Source organism: Equus asinus, chromosome 1, assembly GCF_041296235.1.
Source record: "Equus asinus isolate D_3611 breed Donkey chromosome 1, EquAss-T2T_v2, whole genome shotgun sequence".
In the NCBI taxonomy this organism is placed as follows: domain Eukaryota; kingdom Metazoa; phylum Chordata; class Mammalia; order Perissodactyla; family Equidae; genus Equus; species Equus asinus.
Genome location: NC_091790.1, coordinates 74,605,592 through 74,619,954, shown reverse-complemented (window position 1 = coordinate 74,619,954; position 14,363 = coordinate 74,605,592).

Here is a 14,363-nt window from a genome sequence, read left to right as displayed (position 1 = left end):
CACCTTACCCCCGTTAGATTGGCAAAATCATCCAAAACCAAGAACGACGAATGTTGGAGAGGTTGTGGAGAAAGAGGAACCCTCATACACTGTTGGTGGGAATGCAAACTGGTACAGCCACTATGGAAAACAGTATGGAGATTTCTCAAAAAGTTAAAAATAGAAATACCCTATGACCCAGCCATCCCATTACTGGGTATCTATCCTAAGAACCTGATATCAGATATCTCAAGAGTCCGTTGCACACCTATGTTCATCGCAGCATTATTTACAATAGCCAAGACGTGGAACCAGCCTACATGCCCAGAAACTGATGATTGGATAAAGAGGATGTGGTATATATACACAATGGAATACTACTCAGCCATAAAAAAAGACGACATTGGCCCCTTCACAACAATGTGGATGGACCTCGAGGGCATTATGTTAAGCGAAATAAGTCAGTCAGAGAAAGACGAACTCTATATGACTCCACTCATAGGTGGAAATTAGTATATTGAGAAGGAGATCTGATCGGTGGTTACCAGGGAAAAGGGGGGGTGGGGGGAGGGCACGGAAGGGGAAGTGGTGTTCCCACAACATGACTAACAAAAATGTACAACTGAAATTTCACAATCTTGTAATCCATCATAACATTAATAAACAAAAAGAAAAAAAAGATGCTTTGGGGCCCATCTGCCCCTATGGAAAGAACGCAGCACTTTGTGCCTTGCAGCTCTAGGGCAATGTAGCACACCCAGAGCAGAAGTTCTACTTCATCCAGATCAGGCCCGCAAAGAAACTGCGTTTCACAGGCCTTTGTAAGAGATGTTCCCGGTAGGCTGTTAGAGCACTGTGCAGAGCGAGTTGTTTCTTAGCTTCCCAAAGAGCTGCAAGCAAGATGCTTTAGGGGCCATCTGCCCTTAAGGAAAGAAGGCAGCCCTTCTGCCTTGCAGCTCTAGGGCAATGTAGCACACCCAGAGCAGTTGTTCTACTACTGCCAGGTCAGGCCTGCAAAGAAACTTCGTTTCACAGGCCTTTGTAAGAGATGTTCCCGGTAGGCTGTAAGAGCAATGTGCAGAGCGACTAGTTTCTTAGCTTCCCAGAGAGCTGAAAGCAAGATGCTTTGGGGGCCTTCTCACCCTTTGGAAAGAAGGCAGCACTTTGTGGCTTGCAGCTCTAGGGCAATGTAGCACACCCAGAGCAGAAGTTCTACTTCAGCCAGATCAGGCATGCAAAGAAACTGCGTTTCACAGGCCTTTGTAAGAGATGTTCCCGGTAGGCTGTTAGAGCACTGTGCAGAGCGAGTTGTTTCTCAGCTTCCAAAAGAGTTGGAAGCAAGATGCTTTGGGGCTCATCTGCCCCTTTGAAATGAAGGCAGCACTTTGTGCCTTGCAGCTCTAGGGCAATGTAGCACACCCAGAGCAGAAGTTCTACTTCAGCTAGATCAGACCTGCAAAGCAACTGCATTTCACAGGCCTTTGTAAGAGATGTTCCCTGTAGGCTGTTAGAGCACTGTGCAGAGCGAGTTGTTTCTTAGCTTCCCAAAGAGCTGGAAGCAAGATGCTTTGGGGCCCTTCTCACCCTTTGGAAAGAAGGCAGCACTTTGTGGCTTGCAGCTCTAGGGCAATGTAGCACACCCAGAGCAGAAGTTCTACTTCAGCCAGATCAGGCATGCAAAGAAACTGCGTTTCACAGGCCTTTGTAAGAGATGTTCCCGGTAGGCTGTTAGAGCACTGTGCAGAGCGAGTTGTTTCTCAGCTTCCAAAAGAGTTGGAAGCAAGATGCTTTGGGGCTCATCTGCCCCTTTGAAATGAAGGCAGCACTTTGTGCCTTGCAGCTCTAGGGCAATGTAGCACACCCAGAGCAGAAGTTCTACTTCAGCTAGATCAGACCTGCAAAGCAACTGCATTTCACAGGCCTTTGTAAGAGATGTTCCCTGTAGGCTGTTAGAGCACTGTGCAGAGCGAGTTGTTTCTTAGCTTCCCAAAGAGCTGGAAGCAAGATGCTTTGGGGCCCTTCTCACCCTTTGGAAAGAAGGCAGCACTTTGTGCCTTGCAGCTCTAGGGCAATGTAGCACACCCAGAGCAAGTGTTCTACTTCTGCCAGGTCAGGCCTGCAAAGAAACTTCGTTTCACAGACCTTTGTTAGAGATGTTCCCTGTAGGCTGTTAGAGCACTGTGCAGAGCTAGTTGTTTCTTAGCTTCCCAAGGAGCTGGAAGCAAGATGCTTTGGGGCCCTTCTCACCCTTTGGAAAGAAGGCAGCACTTTGTGCCTTGCAGCTCTAGGGCAATGTAGCACACCCAGAGCCGAAGTTCTACTTCAGCTAGATCAGACCTGCAAAGAAACTTCGTTTCACAGGCCTTTGTAAGAGATGGTCCCGGTAGGCTGTTAGAGCACTGTGCAGAGCGAGTTGTTTCTTAGCTTCCCAGAGAGCTGGAAGCAAGATGCTTTGGGTCCGTTAATTTTATACCCTGCTACTTTGCTGTAGTTGTTGATTATTTCTAATAGTTTTTCTGTGGATTCTTTGGGGTTTTCTATGTATAAGATCATGTCGTCTGCAAACAACGCGAGTTTCACTTCTTCGTTACCTATTTGGATTCCTTTTATTTTTTTTTCCTGCCGAATTGCTCTGGCCAGCACCTCCAGTACTATGTTGAATAGGTGTGGTGAAAGTGGGCACCCTTGTCTTGTTCCTGTCCTCAGAGGGATGGCTTTCAGCTTTTGTCCATTGAGTATGATGTTGGCTGTGGGTCTATCATATATGGCCTTTATTATGTTGAGGTACTTTCCTTCTATACCCATTTTACTGAGGGTTTTTATCATAAATGGGTGTTGGATCTTGTCGAATGCTTTCTCTGCGTCTATTGAGATGATCATGTGGTTTTTGTTTTTCATTTTGTTGATGTAGTGTATCACGTTGATTGACTTGCGGGTGTTGAACCATCCCTGTGTCCCTGGTATAAATCCCACTTGATCATGGTGTATAATCTTTTTGATGTATTGCTGTAATCGGTTTGCCAAAATTTTGTTGAGGATTTTTGCATCTATGTTCATCAGTGATATCGGCCTGTAGTTCTCCTTCTTTGTGTTGTCCTTGTCAGGTTGGGGGATCAGAGTGATGTTGGCTTCATAGAATGTGTTAGGGAGTTCTCCATCTTTCTCAATTTTCTGGAACAGTTTGAGGAGAATAGGTACAAAGAACTCACACTGCTTAACAACAAAAAAACAAACAACCCGATCAAAAAATGGGCAGAGGACATGAACAGACATTTCTCAAAAGAAGATATGAATATGGCCAATAGACACATGAAAAGATGTTCATCATCGCTAATCATCAGGGAAATGCAAATCAAAACTACACTAAGATATCACCTTACCCCCGTTAGATTGGCAAAAACATCCAAAACCAAGAACGACGAATGTTGGAGAGGTTGTGGAGAAAGAGGAACCCTCATACACTGTTGGTGGGAATGCAAACTGGTACAGCCACTATGGAAAACAGTATGGAGATTTCTCAAAAAGTTAAAAATAGAAATACCCTATGACCCAGCCATCCCATTACTGGGTATCTATCCTAAGAACCTGATATCAGATATCTCAAGAGTCCGTTGCACCCCTATGTTCATCGCAGCATTATTTACAATAGCCAAGACGTGGAACCAGCCTACATGCCCAGAAACTGATGATTGGATAAAGAAGATGTGGTATATATACACAATGGAATACTACTCAGCCATAAAAAAAGAGGACATTGGCCCCTTCACAACAATGTGGATGGACCTCGAGGGCATTATGTTAAGCGAAATAAGTCAGTCAGAGAAAGACGAACTTTGTATGACTCCACTCATAGGTGGAAATTAGTATATTGAGAAGGAGATCTGATCGGTGGTTACCAGGGAAAAGGGGGGGTGGGGGGAGGGCACGGAGTGGGAAGTGGTGTTCCCACAACATGACTAACAAAAATGTACAACTGAAATTTCACAAGCTTGTAATCCATCATAACATTAATAAACAAAAAGAAAAAAAAGATGCTTTGGGCCCCATCTGCCCCTATGGAAAGAACGCAGCACTTTGTGCCTTGCAGCTCTAGGGCAATGTAGCACACCCAGAGCAGAAGTTCTACTTCAGCCAGATCAGGCCCGCAAAGAAACTGCGTTTCACAGGCCTTTGTAAGAGATGTTCCCGGTAGGCTGTTAGAGCACTGTGCAGAGCGAGTTGTTTCTTAGCTTCCCAAAGAGCTGGAAGCAAGATGCTTTGGGGCCCTTCTCACCCTTTGGCAAGAAGGCAGCACTTTGTGCCTTGCAGCTCTAAGGCTATGTAGCACACCCAGAGCAGAAGTTCTACTTCAGCCAGATTAGGCATGCAAAGAAACTGCGTTTCACAGGCCTTTGTAAGAGATGTTCGCGGTAGGCTGTTAGAGCACTGTGCAGAGCGAGTTGTTTCTCAGCTTCCAAAAGAGTTGGAAGCAAGATGCTTTGGGGCTCATCTGCCCCTTTGAAATGAAGGCAGCACTATGTGCCTTGCAGCTCTAGGGCAATGTAGCACACCCAGAGCAGAAGTTGTACTTCAGCCAGATCAGGCCTGCAAAGAAACTGCGTTTCACAGGCCTTTGTAAGAGATGTTCCCGGTAGGCTGTTAGAGCACTGTGCAGAGCGAGTTGTTTCTTAGCTTCCCAGAGAGCTGGAAGCAAGATGCTTTGGGGCCCGTTAATTGTATCCCCTGCTACTTTGCTGTAGTTGTTGATTATTTCTAATAGTTTTTCTGTGGATTCTTTGGGGTTTTCTATGTATAAGATCATGTCGTCTGCAAACAACGCGAGTTTTACTTCTTCGTTAACTATTTGGATTCCTTTTATTTTTCTTTCCTGCCGAATTGCTCTGGCCAGAACCTCCAGTACTATGTTGAATAGGAGTGGTGAAAGTGGACACCCTTGTCTTGTTCCTGTCCTCAGAGGGATGGCTTTCAGCTTTTGTCCATTGAGTATGATGTTGGCTGTGGGTCTATCATATATGGCCTTTATTATGTTGAGCTACTTTCCTTCTATACCCATTTTACTGAGGGTTTTTATCATAAATGGGTGTTGGATCTTGTCGAATGCTTTCTCTGCGTCTATTGAGATGATCATGTGGTTTTTGTTTTTCATTTTGTTGATGTAGTGTATCACGTTGATTGACTTGCGGGTGTTGAACCATCCCTGTGTCCCTGGTATAAATCCCACTTGATCATGGTGTATAATCTTTTTGATGTATTGCTGTAATCGGTTTGCCAAAATTTGGTTGAGGATTTTTGCATCTATGTTCATCAGTGATATCGGCCTGTAGTTCTCCTTCTTTGTGTTGTCCTTGTCAGGTTGGGGGATCAGAGTGATGTTGGCTTCATAGAATGTGTTAGGGAGTTCTCCATCTTTCTCAATTTTCTGGAACAGTTTGAGGAGAATAGGTACAAAGAACTCACACTGCTTAACAACAAAAAAACAAACAACCCGATCAAAAAATGGGCAGAGGACATGAACAGACATTTCTCAAAAGAAGATATGAATATGGCCAATAGACACATGAAAAGATGTTCATCATCGCTAATCATCAGGGAAATGCAAATCAAAACTACACTAAGATATCACCTTACCCCCGTTAGATTGGCAAAAACATCCAAAACCAAGAACGACGAATGTTGGAGAGGTTGTGGAGAAAGAGGAACCCTCATACACTGTTGGTGGGAATGCAAACTGGTACAGCCACTATGGAAAACAGTATGGAGATTTCTCAAAAAGTTAAAAATAGAAATACCCTATGACCCAGCCATCCCATTACTGGGTATCTATCCTAAGAACCTGATATCAGATATCTCAAGAGTCCGTTGCACCCCTATGTTCATCGCAGCATTATTTACAATAGCCAAGACGTGGAACCAGCCTACATGCCCAGAAACTGATGATTGGATAAAGAAGATGTGGTATATATACACAATGGAATACTACTCAGCCATAAAAAAAGACGACATTGGCCCATTCACAACAGTGTGGATGGACCTCGAGGGCATTATGTTAAGCGAAATAAGTCAGGCAGATAAAGACGAACTCTATATGACTCCACTCATAGGTGGAAATTAGTATATTGAGAAGGAGATCTGATCGGTGGTTACCAGGGAAAAGGGGGGGTGGGGGGAGGGCACGTAAGGGGAAGTGGTGTTCCCACAACATGACTAACAAAAATGTACAACTGAAATTTCACAAGCTTGTAATCCATCATAACATTAATAAACAAAAAGAAAAAAAAGATGCTTTGGGCCCCATCTGCCCCTATGGAAAGAACGCAGCACTTTGTGCCTTGCAGCTCTAGGGCAATGTAGCACACCCAGAGCAGAAGTTCTACTTCAGCCAGATCAGGCCCGCAAAGAAACTGCGTTTCACAGGCCTTTGTAAGAGATGTTCCCGGTAGGCTGTTAGAGCACTGTGCAGAGCGAGTTGTTTCTTAGCTTCCCAAAGAGCTGGAAGCAAGATGCTTTGGGGCCCTTCTCACCCTTTGGCAAGAAGGCAGCACTTTGTGCCTTGCAGCTCTAAGGCAATGTAGCACACCCAGAGCAGAAGTTCTACTTCAGCCAGATCAGGCATGCAAAGAAACTGCGTTTCACAGGCCTTTGTAAGAGATGTTCGCGGTAGGCTGTTAGAGCACTGTGCAGAGCGAGTTGTTTCTCAGCTTCCAAAAGAGTTGGAAGCAAGATGCTTTGGGGCTCATCTGCCCCTTTGAAATGAAGGCAGCACTTTGTGCCTTGCAGCTCTAGGGCAATGTAGCACACCCAGAGCAGAAGTTGTACTTCAGCCAGATCAGGCCTGCAAAGAAACTGCGTTTCACAGGCCTTTGTAGGAGATGTTCCCGGTAGGCTGTTAGAGCACTGTGCAGAGCGAGTTGTTTCTTAGCTTCCCAAAGAGCTGCAAGCAAGATGCTTCGGGGCCCTTCTCACCCTTTGGAAAGATGGCAGCACTTTGTGCCTTGCAGCTCTAGGGCAATGTAGCACACCCAGAGCAGAAGTTGTACTTCAGCCAGATCAGGACTGCAAAGAAACTGCGTTTCACAGGCCTTTGTAAGAGATGTTCCCGGTAGGCTGTAAGAGCACTGTGCAGAGCGAGTTGTTTCCTAGCTTCCCAAAGAGCTGGAAGCAAGATGCTTTGGGGCCCTTCTCACCCTTTGGAAAGAAGGCAGCACTTTGTGCCTTGCAGCTCTAGGGCAATGTAGCACACCCAAAGCAGAAGTTCTACTTCTGCCAGGTCAGGCCTGCAAAGAAACTTCGTTTCACAGGCCTTTGTAAGATATGTTCCCGGTAGGCTGTTAGAGCACTGTGCAGAGCGAGTTGTTTCTTAGCTTCCCAAAGAGCTGGAAGCAAGATGCTTTGGGGCCCTTCTCACGCTTTGGAAAGAAGGCAGTACTTTGTGCCTTGCAGCTCTAGGGCAATGTAGCACACCCAGAGCCGAAGTTCTACTTCCGCTAGATCAGACCTGCAAAGAAACTTCGTTTCACAGGCCTTTGTAAGAGATGTTCCCGGTCGTCTGTAAGAGCACTGTGCAGAGTGACTAGTTTCTTAGCTTCCCAGAGAGCTGGAAGCAAGATGCTTTGGGGCCCATATGCCCCTATGGAAAGAACGCAGCACTTTGTGCCTTGCAGCTCTAGGGCAATGCAGCACACCCCGAGCAGAAGTTCTACTTCAGCCAGATCAGGCCTGCAAAGAAACTGCGTTTCACAGGCCTTTGTAAGAGATGTTCCCGGTAGGCTGTTAGAGCACTGTGCAGAGCGAGTTGTTTCTTAGCTTCCCAGAGAGCTGGAAGCAAGATGCTTTCGGGCCCGTTAATTTTATACCCTGCTACTTTGCTGTAGTTGTTGATTATTTCTAATAGTTTTTCTGTGGATTCTTTGGGGTTTTCTATGTATAAGATCATGTCGTCTGCAAACAACGCGAGTTTTACTTCTTCGTTACCTATTTGGATTCCTTCAATTTTTTTTTCCTGCCGAATTGCTCTTTCCAGCACCTCCAGTACTATGTTGAATAGGAGTGGTGAAAGTGGGCACCCTTGTCTTGTTCCTGTCCTCAGAGGGATGGCTTTCAGCTTTTGTCCATTGAGTATGATGTTGGCTGTGGGTCTATCATATATGGCCTTTATTATGTTGAGGTACTTTCCTTCTATACCCATTTTACTGAGGGTTTTTATCATAAATGGGTGTTGGATCTTGTCGAATGCTTTCTCTGCGTCTATTGAGATGACCATGTGGTTTTTGTTTTTCATTTTGTTGATGTAGTGTATCACGTTGATTGACTTGCGGGTGTTGAACCATCCCTGTGTCCCTGGTATAAATCCCACTTGATCATGGTGTATAATCTTTTTGATGTATTGCTGTAATCGGTTTGCCAAAATTTTGTTGAGGATTTTTGCATCTATGTTCATCAGTGATATCGGCCTGTAGTTCTCCTTCTTTGTGTTGTCCTTGTCAGGTTGGAGGATCACAGTGATGTTGGCTTCATAGAATGTGTTAGGGAGTTCTCCATCTTTCTCAATTTTCTGGAACAGTTTGAGGAGAATAGGTACAAAGAACTCACACTGCTTAACAACAAAAAAACAAACAACCCGATCAAAAAATGGGCAGAGGACATGAACAGACATTTCTCAAAAGAAGATATGAATATGGCCAATAGACACATGAAAAGATGTTCATCATCGCTAATCATCAGGGAAATGCAAATCAAAACTACACTAAGATATCACCTTACCCCCGTTAGATTGGCAAAAACATCCAAAACCAAGAACGACGAATGTTGGAGAGGTTGTGGAGAAAGAGGAACCCTCATACACTGTTGGTGGGAATGCAAACTGGTACAGCCACTATGGAAAACAGTATGGAGATTTCTCAAAAAGTTAAAAATAGAAATACCCTATGACCCAGCCATCCCATTACTGGGTATCTATCCTAAGAACCTGATATCAGATATCTCAAGAGTCCGTTGCACCCCTATGTTCATCGCAGCATTATTTACAATAGCCAAGACGTGGAACCAGCCTACATGCCCAGAAACTGATGATTGGATAAAGAAGATGTGGTATATTTACACAATGGAATACTACTCAGCCATAAAAAAAGACGAAATTGGCCCATTCACAACAATGTGGATGGACCTCGAGGGCATTATGTTAAGCGAAATAAGTCAGTCAGAGAAAGACGAACTCTATATGACTCCACTCATAGGTGGAAATTAGTATATTGAGAAGGAGATCTGATCGGTGGTTACCAGGGAAAAGGGGGGGTTGGGGGAGGGCACGGAGGGGGAAGTGGTGTTCCCACAACATGACTAACAAAAATGTACAACTGAAATTTCACAAGCATGTAATCCATCATAACATTATTAAACAAAAAAAAAAAAAAAAAAAGATGCTTTGGGGCCCATCTGCCCCTATGGAAAGAACGCAGCACTTTGTGCCTTGCAGCTCTAGGGCAATGTAGCACACTCAGAGCAGAAGTTCTACTTCAGCCAGATCAGGCCCGCAATGAAACTGCGTTTCACAGGCCTTTGTAAGAGATGTTCCCGGTAGGCTGTTAGAGCACTGTGCAGAGCGAGTTGTTTCTTAGCTTCCCAAAGAGCTGGAAGCAAGATGCTTTGGGGCCCTTCTCACCCTTTGGAAAGAAGGCAGCACTTTGTGCCTTACAGCTCTAGGGCAATGTCGCACACGCAGAGCAGAAGTTGTACTTCAGCCAGATCAGGCCTGCAAAGAAACTGCGTTTCACAGGCCTTTGTAAGAGATGTTCCCTGTAGGCTGTTAGAGCACTGTGCAGAGCGAGTTCTTTCTTAGCTTCCCAAAATCCTGGAAGCAAGATGCTTTAGGTGCCATCTGCCGTTAAGTAAAGAAGGCAGCACTTTGTGCCTTTCAGCTCTAGGGCAATGTATCACACCCAGAGCAGATGTTCTACTTCTGCCAGGTCAGGCCTGCAAAGAAACTTCGTTTCACAGGCCTTTGTAAGAGATGTTCCCGGTAGGCTGTTAGAGCACTGTGCAGAGCGAGTTGTTTCTTAGCTTCCCTAACAGCCGGAAGCAAGATGCTTTGGGGCCCTTCTCACCCTTTGGAAAGAAGGCAGCACTTTGTGCCTTGCAGCTCTAGGGCAATGTAGCACACCAAAGCAGAAGTTCTACTTCTGCCAGGTCAGGCCTGCAAAGAAACTTCGTTTCACAGGCCTTTGTAAGATATGTTCCCGGTAGGCTGTTAGAGCACTGTGCAGAGCGACTTGTTTCTTAGCTTCCCAAACAGCTGGAAGCAAGATGCTTTGGGGCCCTTCTCACCCTTTGGCAAGAAGGCAGCACTTTGTGCCTTGCAGCTCTAGGGCAATGTAGCACACCCAGAGCCGAAGTTCTACTTCAGCTAGATCAGACCTGCAAAGAAACTTCGTTTCACAGGCCTTTGTAAGAGATGTTCCCGGTAGGCTGTAAGAGCACTGTGCAGAGTGACTAGTTTCTTAGCTTCCCAGAGAGCTGGAAGCAAGATCCTTTGGGGCCCATATGCCCCTATGGAAAGAACGCAGCACTTTGTGCCTTGCATCTCTAGGGCAATGTAGCACACTCAGAGCAGAAGTTCTACTTCAGCCACATCAGGCCCGCAAAGAAACTGCGTTTCACAGGCCTTTGTAAGAGATGTTCCCGGTAGACTGTTAGAGCACTGTGCAGAGCGAGTTGTTTCTTAGCTTCCCAAAGAGCTGGAAGCAAGATGCTTTGGAGCCCTTCTCACGCTTTGGAAAGAAGGCTGCGCTTTGTGCCTTACAGCTCTAGGGCAATGTAGCACACGCAGAGCAGAAGTTGTACTTCAGCCAGATCAGGCCTGCAAAGTAACTGCGTTTCACCGGCCTTTGTAAGAGATGTTCCCTGTAGGCTGTTAGAGCACTGTGCAGAGCGAGTTCTTTCTTAGCTTCCCAAGGTCCTGAAAGCAAGATGCTTTGGGGGCCATCTGACGTTAAGTAAAGAAGGCAGCACTTTGTGCCTTTCAGCTCTAGGGCAATGTATCACACCCAGAGCAGATGTTCTACTTCAGCCAGATCAGGCCTGCAAAGAAACTGCGTTTCACAGGCCTTTGTAAGAGATGTTCCCGGTAGGCTGTTAGAGCACTGTGCAGAGCGAGTTGTTTCCTATCTTCCCAAAGAGCTGGAAGCAAGATGCTTTGGGGCCCTTCTCACCCTTTGGAAAGAAGGCAGCACTTTGTGCCCTGCAGCTCTAGGGCAATGTAGCACACCCAAAGCAGAAGTTCTACTTCTGCCAGGTCAGGCCTGCAAAGAAACTTCGTTTCACAGGCCTTTGTAAGAGATGTTCCCGGTAGGCTCTTAGAGCACTGTGCAGAGCGAGTTGTTTCTTAGCTTCCCAAGGAGCTGGAAGCAAGATGCTTTGGGGCCCTTCTCACCCTTTGGAAAGAAGGCAGCACTTTGTGCCTTGCAGCTCTAGGGCAATGTAGCACACCCAGAGCCGAAGTTCTACTTCCGCTAGATCAGACCTGCAAAGAAACTTCGTTTCACAGGCCTTTGTAAGAGATGTTCCCGGTAGGCTGTAAGAGCACTGTGCAGAGTGACTAGTTTCTTAGCTTCCCAGAGAGCTGGAAGCAAGATGCTTTGGGGCCCATATGCCCCTATGGAAAGAACGCAGCACTTTGTGCCTTGCAGCTCTAGGGCAATGCAGCACACCCCGAGCAGAAGTTCTACTTCAGCCAGATCAGGCCTGCAAAGAAACTGCGTTTCACAGGCCTTTGTAAGAGATGTTCCCGGTAGGCTGTTAGAGCACTGTGCAGAGCGAGTTGTTTCTTAGCTTCCCAGAGAGCTGGAAGCAAGATGCTTTGGGGCCCGTTAATTTTATACCCTGCTACTTTGCTGTAGTTGTTGATTATTTCTAATAGTTTTTCTGTGGATTCTTTGGGGTTTTCTATGTATAAGATCATGTCGTCTGCAAACAACGCGAGTTTTACTTCTTCGTTACCTATTTGGATTCCTTCTATTTGTTTTTCCTGCCGAATTGCTCTGGCCAGCACCTCCAGTACTATGTTGAATAGGAGTGGTGAAAGTGGGCACCCTTGTCTTGTTCCTGTCCTCAGAGGGATGGCTTTCAGATTTTGTCCATTGAGTATGATGTTGGCTGTGGGTCTATCATATATGGCCTTTATTATGTTGAGGTACTTTCCTTCTATACCCATTTTACTGAGGGTTGTTATCATAAATGGGTGTTGGATCTTGTCGAATGCTTTCTCTGCGTCTATTGAGATGATCATGTGGTTTTTGTTTTTCATTTTGTTGATGTAGTGTATCACGTTGATTGACTTGCGGGTGTTGAACCATCCCTGTGTCCCTGGTAGAAATCCCACTTGATCATGGTGTATAATCTTTTTGATGTATTGCTGTAATCGGTTTGCCAAAATTTTGTTGAGGATTTTTGCATCTATGTTCATCAGTGATATCGGCCTGTAGTTCTCCTTCTTTGTGTTGTCCTTGTTAGGTTGGGGGATCAGAGTGATGTTGGCTTCATAGAATGTGTTAGGGAGTTCTCCATCTTTCTCAATTTTCTGGAACAGTTTGAGGAGAACAGGTACAAAGAACTCACACTGCTTAACAACAAAAAAACAAACAACCCGATCAAAAAATGGGCAGAGGACATGAACAGACATTTCTCAAAAGAAGATATGAATATGGCCAATAGACACATGAAAAGATGTTCATCATCGCTAATCATCAGGGAAATGCAAATCAAAACTACACTAAGATATCACCTTACCCCCGTTAGATTGGCAAAAACATCCAAAACCAAGAACGACGAATGTTGGAGAGGTTGTGCAGAAAGAGGAACCCTCATACACTGTTGGTGGGAATGCAAACTGGTACAGCCACTATGGAAAACAGTATGGAGATTTCTCAAAAAGTTAAAAATAGAAATACCCTATGACCCAGCCATCCCATTACTGGGTATCTATCCTAAGAACCTGATATCAGATATCTCAAGAGTCCGTTGCACCCCTATGTTCATCGCAGCATTATTTACAATAGCCAAGACGTGGAACCAGCCTACATGCCCAGAAACTGATGATTGGATAAAGCAGATGTGGTATATTTACACAATGGAATACTACTCAGCCATAAAAAAAGACGAAATTGGCCCATTCACAACAATGTGGATGGACCTCGAGGGCATTATGTTAAGCGAAATAAGTCAGTCAGAGAAAGACAAACTCTATATGACTCCACTCATAGGTGGAAATTAGTATATTGAGAAGGAGATCTGATCGGTGGTTACCAGGGAAAAGGGGGGGTTGGGGGAGGGCACGGAGGGGGAAGTGGTGTTCCCACAACATGACTAACAAAAATGTACAACTGAAATTTCACAAGCATGTAATCCATCATAACATTATTAAACAAAAAAAAAAAAAAAAAAGATGCTTTGGGGCCCATCTGCCCCTATGGAAAGAACGCAGCACTTTGTGCCTTGCAGCTCTAGGGCAATGTAGCACACTCAGAGCAGAAGTTCTACTTCAGCCAGATCAGGCCCGCAATGAAACTGCGTTTCACAGGCCTTTGTAAGAGATGTTCCCGGTAGGCTGTTAGAGCACTGTGCAGAGCGAGTTGTTTCTTAGCTTCCCAAAGAGCTGGAAGCAAGATGCTTTGGGGCCCTTCTCACCCTTTGGAAAGAAGGCAGCACTTTGTGCCTTACAGCTCTAGGGCAATGTCGCACACGCAGAGCAGAAGTTGTACTTCAGCCAGATCAGGCCTGCAAAGAAACTTCGTTTCACAGGCCTTTGTAAGAGATGTTCCCTGTAGGCTGTTAGAGCACTGTGCAGAGCGAGTTCTTTCTTAGCTTCCCAAAATCCTGGAAGCAAGATGCTTTGGGTGCCATCTGCCGTTAAGTAAAGAAGGCAGCACTTTGTGCCTTTCAGCTCTAGGGCAATGTATCACACCCAGAGCAGATGTTCTACTTCTGCCAGGTCAGGCCTGCAAAGAAACTGCGTTTCACAGGCCTTTGTAAGAGATGTTCCCGGTAGGCTGTTAGAGCACTGTGCAGAGCGAGTTGTTTCTTAGCTTCCCAAACAGCCGGAAGCAAGATGCTTTGGGGCCCTTCTCACCCTTTGGAAAGAAGGCAGCACTTTGTGCCTTGCAGCTCTAGGGCAATGTAGCACACCCAGAGCAGAAGTTGTACTTCAGCCAGATCAGGCCTGCAAAGAAACTGCGTTTCACAGGCCTTTGTAAGAGATGTTCCCGGTAGGCTGTTAGAGCACTGTGCAGAGCGAGTTGTTTCCTAGCTTCCCAAAGAGCTGGAAGCAAGATGCTTTGGGGCCCTTCTCACCCTTTGGAATGAAGGCAGCACTTTGTGCCTTGCAGCTCTAGGGC